The sequence below is a fragment of the Coregonus clupeaformis genome, chromosome 28 (genome assembly GCF_020615455.1).
Source record: "Coregonus clupeaformis isolate EN_2021a chromosome 28, ASM2061545v1, whole genome shotgun sequence".
Taxonomy (NCBI): domain Eukaryota; kingdom Metazoa; phylum Chordata; class Actinopteri; order Salmoniformes; family Salmonidae; genus Coregonus; species Coregonus clupeaformis.
In genome coordinates, this window is record NC_059219.1 from 27,392,817 (window position 1) to 27,401,776 (window position 8,960).

At 48.8% G+C, this 8,960-nt stretch overlaps 2 pseudogenes; both read left to right on the forward strand.

The window, feature by feature from the left end:
* Positions 1-2,170: 2,170 nt before the first annotated feature.
* Positions 2,171-6,501, forward strand: LOC121543943 (annotated as a pseudogene).
* A 100-nt stretch (positions 6,502-6,601) lies between these two features.
* On the forward strand, positions 6,602-8,586 carry LOC121542472 (annotated as a pseudogene).
* Positions 8,587-8,960: the final 374 nt, after the last annotated feature.

Consider the following 8,960-nt stretch of genomic DNA (forward strand, 5'->3'; position numbering starts at 1 on the left):
CAAAAAAGTGTTTAAAAAAATCAAAATATATTTTACATTCGAGATTCTTCAAATAGTCACCCTTTCCCTTGATGACAGCTTTGCACACTCTTGGCATTCTCTCAACCAGCTTCATGAGGTAGTCACCTGGAATGCATTTCAATTAACAGATGTGCCTTCTTAAAAGTTAATTTGTGGAATTTCTTTCCTTCTTAATGCGTTTGAGCCAATCAGTTGTGTTGTGACAAGGTAGGGGGCGTGTACAGAAGATAGCCCTATTTGGTAAAAGACCAAGTCCATATTATGGCAAGAACATCTCAAATAAGCAAAGAGAAACAACAGTCCATCATTACTTTAAGACATGAAGGTCAGTCAATACGGAACATTTCAAGAACTTTGAACGTTTCTTCAAGTGCAGTCGTAAAAACCATAAATCGCAATGATGAAACTGGCTCTCATGAGGACCGCCACAGGAATGGAAGACCCAGAGTTACCTCTGCTGCAGAGGATAAGTTCATTATAGTTACCAGCCTCAGAAATTGCAGCCCAAATAAATGCTTCAGAGTTCAAGTAACAGAGACATCTCAACATCAACTGTTCAGAGGAGACTGTGTGAATCAGGCCTCCATGGTCGAATTGCTGCAAAGAAACCACTACTAAAGGACACCAATAAGAAGAAGAGACTTGCTTGGGCCAAGAAATATGAGCAATGGACATTAGACCAGTGGAAATGTGTCCTTTGGTCTGGAGTCCAAATTTGAGATTTTTGGTTCCAACCGCCGTGTCTTTGTGAGAAGCGTTGTGGGTGAACGGATGATCTCTGCATGTGTATTTCCCACCGTGAAGCATGGAGGAGGAGGTGTTATGGTGTGGGGGTGCTTTGCTGATGACACTGTGATTTATTTAGAATTCAAGGCACAATTAACCAGCAAGGCTACCACAGCATTCTGCAGCGATACACCATCCCATCTGGTTTCGGCTTAGTGGGACTATCATTTATTTTTTTCAACAGGACATTGACCCAACACACCTCCAGGCTGTGTAAGGGCTATTTTACCGAGAAGGAGAGTGATGGAGTGCTACATCAGATGACCTGGCCTCCACAATCCCCCGACCTCAACCAAATTGAGATGGTTTGGGATGAGTCGACCACAGAGTGAAGGAAAAGCAGCCAACAAGTGCTCAGCATATGTGGGAACTCCTTCAAGACTGTTGGAAAAGCATTCCAGGTAATGCTGGTTAAGAGAATGCCAAGAGTGTGCAAAGCTGTCATCAAGGCAAAGGGTGGCTATTTGAAGAATCTCAAATATAAAATATGTTTTGATTTGTTTAACACTTGTTTGGTTACTACATGATTCCATATGTGTTATTTCATAGTTTTGATGTCTTCACTATTATTCTACAATGTAGAAAATAGTAAAAATAAACAGAAACCCTTGAATGAGTAGGTGTTCTAAAACTTTTGACAGGTATTGTACTTTCCGAATGCAGAATATCTGTATTTGCGTAAGCTGCACTGTCTGCTGCTGTGGCTAATCGTTAGTCTTGCGAACTTCACACCTCACTGCTACTATCCCGTTCTATGAATGACATTAAGTCTAAATCCAATATTGACAGTTTTTACTTCCCTTTGCTGTAGTTCAATGTCCGCTTTTCTCGAGCTGCAACTTCCCGCGCTATTCAGTGTCCCGATCCTCGACTTTGCTGGTCCCGATCCCGTGCCTCTGCTAACTCGCCACTTTGTAGCTGAAGAATCTCCGGCCCCAGCGTCATTAGCAAGCTAGCCAATCTTCTGTGCCCCATAAAAACGTTGGTGGTCTCTCGCTCCACTTGTAGAACCGAAGAATGAGAATAGTTTACACATAAAGTCTCTCTTCCGTTCTCCAGTAGACTCCACTGATTTCAGGTAAGTCACATTATTTTTAACTATTTTGTGAAGTTATTTTGGTTGTATCTTTGTTCTGTAGGCTGTTTATCATGGCAATCTATTCATCTTTCCATTACATCTCTCCCGTATCGCGCAGAACGTGATTGTTAGTCCCGCCTCTTCTGAATAACAAGGAGGTTTATTGGACCTTCCTTAGAATGTCTTGGTTCTGTTTATTGATTGAATTGGTCAGCGAAGAGGCAATGATCTTAACCAATCAACTATCCCTTACACAAGCAACTGTGGATCGTGCTGCTGCGCGCCATGGGCAAGGCTGGAGGCCACAGTAAGCAATGACGGTGGTGCAGTGCTTCCCAACACATTACAACACCTTGACAGGTTCTTCAAGCACTACCTCAGCACTGTGCCCATGAGGGTGCAGGAACTGGCTGCAGAGTACCTGACGGCCAACAAGATTGTGTCCCTCCTCACCTTGGTCCTCAATTAATACATACAAAAGTAAGTCTGTACTGCCCTCTCTGTGACTCATGTATATGGCCCTGTGTTTTGGTTAATCATGTCACATGACCCGGATTTTAACCTTTATTTAAAGGTATACTCAGCTAAGTGACGTTGCACGAGCAGCACCACAGATATTGCGATGAGCAAGATGCAAGACTTCGCTCTCACACAGTTACACACAGTATCTGCGCATGTGCACAAGTTCATGCCACGTAGTTGCAACGTGGTAGACCAAAACAGCTGAGAAGTTGAGCCTCGCGCTTCAAAGCTCTCAGTAGTTACAGAAATTGACCCTCTCAGTTGTTTACTTTCTGCATCTACGCCATATCGCTGAGTCTACCTTTAATCCTTTTACATCAAACTGTCGCACTTTCTTTTTATGTCAGATGGTCCAGCACCATCATTATACAATTGCTTTCATTTTTGGTCTAATTCTCATTTCTGGAAAAGGCTTGAAATAAAGGCTAAAATCCAGGTCATGTGACATGATTAACCAAAAGACAAGGCCCTATACATGATTCATAGAGAGGGCAGTACAGACTTACTTTTGTAAGGACCAGGTGAGGAGGGACACAATCTTGTTGGCCGTAAGGTCACGTAGCATCAGTTGTTTCCTCCGACACATTGGTGCGGCTGGCTTCCGGGTTAAGCGAGCAGTGTGTCAAGAAGCAGTGCGTGTTGTCAGGGTTGTGTTTCGGAGGACGCATGGCTCTTGACCTTCGCCTCTCCCGAGTCCGTACGGGAGTTGCAGTGATGGGACAAGACTGTAACTACCAATTGGATATCACGAAAATGGGGAGAAAAGGGGGTAGGGGCTGTATGTGACCTACCCTGAGATTGGAAGGTTGGAAGTTTGATCCCCGTCTGAGTTAAACAAAGACTGTAAAAATGGGACCCAATGTGTCTCTGCATGACACTCAGCGGTACGGAGATGCTGTTCTATAGTCCTAGATGCTGTTCTTCTCAAACTAGGCGGGTACGGCATAATACGAATAATAGTCATACTAGACCCCCTAACCAAGGAGCTAGCATATCCATTCATTGTCCTAGCTTTTGAGGTATTATTATAACCGGATCCATTTGCCTGTCACGCCCTGGCTCTGGGGACTCTCATATGTTGAGCCAGGGTGTGTAGAGTCATTGTTTTGTGTTCTATGTTTCAGTGTCTAGTTCATGTGTTTCTATGTTGGCCGGGGTGGTTCTCAATCAGTGGCAACGTGAATCAGCTGTTCCTTGTTGTCTCTGATTGGGAACCATACTTAGGCAGCCGTTTGGGCAGTTGTGTTTGGTGGGATCTTGTTCCGTGTTGGTTTGTGTATGTTACCGAGGACTTCACGTTTCGTTTTGTTGTTTTGTTAGTTGTGTAAGTACTCTAATAAAAGATGTACGCATTCCACGCTGCGCCTTGGTCTACTCCTTTTGACGATCGTGACAGAAGATCCCACCAAAACTGTCACGGTTTACTAAGCCAGAACCCAGAAGCAGACCAGGACAAGGTGAGTTGAAACGAAGGTGAGTATTTATTTAACAGATTCAAAAAAACGATGTAGAATAATCCAGGGGACAGAGCGGACGGCGGAGATGAGTTGGTGGAGGTGCAGTGGTAGATCCAAGAATGGCTCGGCAGCCGCCGACAACCAGGCAGGGTTGGGTGAAGGTTCCGGGAGATTGACTGCAGATAGAAACAAAACGGAGGTAAGTACACGGCAAGCCAACAAGGTGCAAAACAACAAAACTAACGCTAGAAACTCCAAGGCTGATACACTGACAAACATACTGTTCATGGCTAACGATCCGGCAGGGAATGGATGTCAGGTCAGGGCTTAAGAAGGGTGATGATCAGGACCAGGTGTGCAGACCGCTGATGAGATGCAGGTGCGGTTAATCGGGAGATCTCCCGCCTAGCAACGTCGCCCGGCAACCAGGCCGGGAGCGTTCACGAACCCTCAGGAAACTGGAGATTCCGAGCAGAAAAATGGCAACACAGGCAGGAACCGACTCAGGATGCAGGGTTCATGACAAAAACAGGACCAAGCAGCATGTCCAGGAGCACACGCAGGAGGTGACGTTGGTGGATGTCCTCCTCGGTTGGGGGCAGATCACGGAGGAGGAGGCCGTCCGTTGCCGGAGGGCTATGAAGGGGGAGACCCAGGCAGGAGAGGAGAAGCGGCGCCAACCGGGCCGTGGTCGGACAGGCGAGAGGCACCCCCAAGAAATGTTTAGGGGGGGGCACATGGCATGGACGACGGGGCTGCTGGAGGCAGATAAAGGGCGAGTTTGTGGACATGGAGAGAAGGTCACCAGGTTACGGGGGCCATTGGTCATTAGAGGGAAGGAAAGTGTAGAGGCACGGCGAGAGGTACTGAAGTGTGTTACCAGTCCGGTCCGGCCCGTTTCTGATCCCCGTATAAGGCCAGTGGTGTGTTCCCAGTGCGGTCCGGCCTGTTCCTGTCCCTCGCACCAAGCCTGTGATGCACGTCGCCAGCCCGGCCCGGCCTGTTCCTGCCCCTCGCACCAAGCCAATGGTGCGCGTCGCCAGCCCGGCCCGGCCTGTTCCTGCCCCTCGCACCCAGCCAATGGTGCGCGTCGCCAGCCCGGCCCGGCCTGTTCCTGCTCCCCGCACCAAGCCTATGGTGCGCGTCGCCAGCCCGGTCCGGCCTGTTCCTGCCCCTCGCACCAAGCCAATGGTGCGCGTCGCCAGCCCGGCCCGGCCTGTTCCTGCCCCTCGCACCCAGCCAATGGTGCGCGTCGCCAGCCCGGCCCGGCCTGTTCCTGCTCCCCGCACCAAGCCTATGGCGCACGTCGCCAGCCCGGCCCGGCCTGTTCCTGCTCCCCGCACCAAGCCAGTGGTGCGCGTCGTCAGCCCGGTTTGGCCTGTCCCTGCTCCCCGCACCAAGCCAATGGTGCGCGTCGTTAGCCCAGCCCGGTCCGGCCCGTCCCTGCTCCCCGCACCAAGCCTGTGGTGCGCGTCATCAGTCCGGCACAGCCCGTGCCCGTTTCACCAGTGCCTGGTCAGGTACCGGTCAGCTGCTCCACACCGGAGCCTAAGCAATCCGCTCCACCGATGTCCAGTCCAGCTCCAGCCAGCGGGACCAGACCAGGGGCGCTACGGGGGGGTTGTTAGAGGGTGGTGGTCACGCCCGGAGCCGGATCCGCCTCCGAGGAGGAATGCCCACCCGGCCCCTCCCCTGTTGGGTTTATGTTGGCGCGGTCGCAGTCCGCGCCTTTGGGGGGGGGGGGTACTGTCACGCCCTGGCTCTGGGGACTCTCATATGTTGAGCCAGGGTGTGTAGAGTCATTGTTTTGTATTCTATGTTTCAGTGTCTAGTTCATGTGTTTCTATGTTGGCCGGGGTGGTTCTCAATCAGAGGCAACGTGAATCAGCTGTTGCTTGTTGTCTCTGATTGGGAACCATACTTAGGCAGCCGTTTGGGCAGTTGTGTTTGGTGGGATCTTGTTCTGTGTTGGTTTGTGTATGTTACCGAGGACGTTTCGTTTTGTTAGTTGTGTATGTACTCTGATAAAATATGTACGCATTCCACGCTGCGCCTTGGTCTACTCCTTTTGACGATCGTGACATTGCCTCCGTCAAACGGACCTGAAGTCACTGATCGCTTACTCCTCGGTGGGGCACATGGGGCTGGTCGCAGGGGACATTCTAGTTCAAACACCCTGAGGATTTACTGGCCCAATTATCCTTATAATTGCAGACGGTCTTGCTTCCTCAGCACTATTCTGCCTGGCAAATACAAGCTACAAGCGGACACACAGCCGAACCATACTTCTAGCCCGAGGGATACAAACAATTCTCCCCCTAATAACCACCTGGTGATTTGTAGCCAGTTTAGCCAATCTAGCCCTTCCACCTCTTCCTAATCTAATGGGGGAGCTAATAATCATCACCACCATATTCAACTGATCACATTGAACTCTTCTCCTCACAGGGGTCGGAACGCTAATTACAGCCAGCTACTCCCTCTATCTATTCCTAATAACCCAACGGGGGCCCCTACCTTCTCATATCATTGCCCTTGAACCCACCCACACCCGTGAGCACCTGCTTATCACCCTACACCTTATCCCCATCATCCTCCTAATCCTAAAACCGGAATTTATATGAGGCTGATGTTTCTGTAGATATAGTTTAACTAAAGCATTAGATTGTGATTCTAAAGACAGAGGTTAAAGCCCTCTTATCCACCGAGAGAAGTCTGTTGACAGTAGGGACTGCTAATCTTCTACCCCCTCGGTTAAACTCCGTGGTTCACTCGTGCTTCTAAAGGATAATAGCTCATCCGTTGGTCTTAGGAACCAAAGACTCTTGGTGCAACTCCAAGTAGCATCTATGCACCCAACCACACTCATCTTAAGTTCAACCCTTCTAATGATCCTGTCACTTCTTATTTACCCCCTTATGACCACCCTCGACCCCAACCAACGACCGGGAAACTGAGCCCTCACCCACGTTAAGACCTCCATCAAGATGGCTTTTCTAGTAAGCCTACTCCCCCTGTTCATTTTTCTTGACCAAGGAACAGAGACGATTGTTACCAACTGGCAGTGAATGAACACCTCAACCTTTGATGTGAACCTCAGCTTTAAGTTTGACCACTACTCCATCATTTTCACCCCCATTGCCCTCTATGTAACCTGGTCAATTCTTGAATTTGCATCATGATACATACACGCTGACCCCAACATGAACCGATTCTTTAAATATCTCCTCCTATTTTTGGTAGCCATGATCGTTCTAGTGACTGCCAACAATATGTTCCAGCTGTTTATTGGTTGAGAAGGTGTTGGTATTATATCATTCCTCCTTATTGGGTGGTGATACGGCTGAGCCGATGCCAACACAGCTGCCATGCAGGCCGTTGTGTACAACCGAGTCGGGGATATTGGGCTTATCTTAAGCATGGCTTGATTTGCAACAAACCTCAACTCTTGAGAGATTCAACAAATATTCGCCTCCTCAAAAGACCTTGACCTAACACTTCCACTCATAGGCCTCATCTTAGCCGCCACCGGCAAATCAGCACAATTTGGACTTCATCCCTGGCTTCCTTCTGCAATGGAAGGTCCTACACCGGTATCTGCACTGCTGCACTCCAGCACCATTGTCGTCGCAAGCATTTTCCTGCTGATCCGACTCCACCCCCTTATGGAGAATAATCAAACGGCCCTTACCACCTGCTTATGCCTTGGTGCCCTGACCACGCTATTCACCGCTACTTGCGCCCTAACACAAAACGACATCAAAAAAATTGTTGCATTCTCTACATCCAGTCAACTAGGACTAATAATGGTCACCATTGGACTTAGCCAACCGCAGCTAGCCTTTCTTCACATCTGTACCCACGCCTTCTTTAAAGCCATGCTATTCCTATGCTCAGGGTCAATTATCCACAGCCTAAACGATGAACAAGATATCCGAAAGATAGGGGGCATGCACAACCTCACCCCCCTCACCTCCTCCTGCCTTACAATCGGTAGCCTGGCACTTACCGGCACCCGCTTCCTGGCAGGATTCTTCTCCAAAGATGCTATTATTGAAGCCTTAAATACATCTCACCTCAATGCCTGAGTCCTAACCCTCACCCTACTGGCCACCTCTTTCACAGCCGTATATAGCCTCCGGGTTGTGTTTTTCATATCCATGGGACACCCTCGTTTTACAGCTATTTCACCAATTAATGAAAATAACCCCTCCGTTATTAACCCAATCAAGCGACTAGCCTGAGGAAGCATTGTTGCAGGCCTTCTGATCACCTCAAACTTCCTCCCCTCTAAAAAAGACCCCAGTGATAACTATACCCCCCTCCCTAAAGTTAGCCGCCCTCCTAGTCACTATTTTAGGTATTCTTGTTGCACTAGAGCTTGCGTCCTTGACCAGCAAGCAATTTAAGACTACACCCAACCTTGTCATACACAACTTCTCCAATATACTGGGCTTTTTCCCCGCCATTATTCACCGACTGGCCCCCAAGCTTAACCTGACCCTAGGTCAGGCCATTGCTAGCCAAATAGTGGATCAAACATGGTTTGAGAAGATTGGACCAAAAGGGGTTGTATCCACCCACCTCCCCATAGTCACAACAACTAGCAACATTCAGCAAGGAATAATTAAAACATACCTCACTCTGTTCTTCCTTTCAACAACCCTGGCTGTTTTATTAACCTCAACCTAAACTGCCCGAAGGGCCCCCCGACTAAGACCCCGAGTCCGCTCTAGCACCACAAATAATGTCAGCAAGAGGACCCACGCACATACCACCAACATTCCTCCACCTGAAGAGTATATTAGGGCTACCCCTGTCAGCTTCCTGCTTCCCCTGTTTGTCTCCTGGCCTCTAGAGGTCAGCTGTGTTCCCCTTTGCCTTAGTTCTTCCTCATGTGTCCTAATTAGCTTATCCAGGTCACCTGTGCCTTGTTTCCCCTTGTGTATTTTAGCTGTGTGTTTTCCCCTGGTTTGTCACTTGGTTATTGCGTCCTGACTGTGTGTCTCCTGCTTTGTCTCACCGTGTCTGTCCTAGTAAGTTTTTGAAGTTATCTTTAGTTTGTTTTTCTCCCCTCGTGGAGTTGTTTTGTTTTG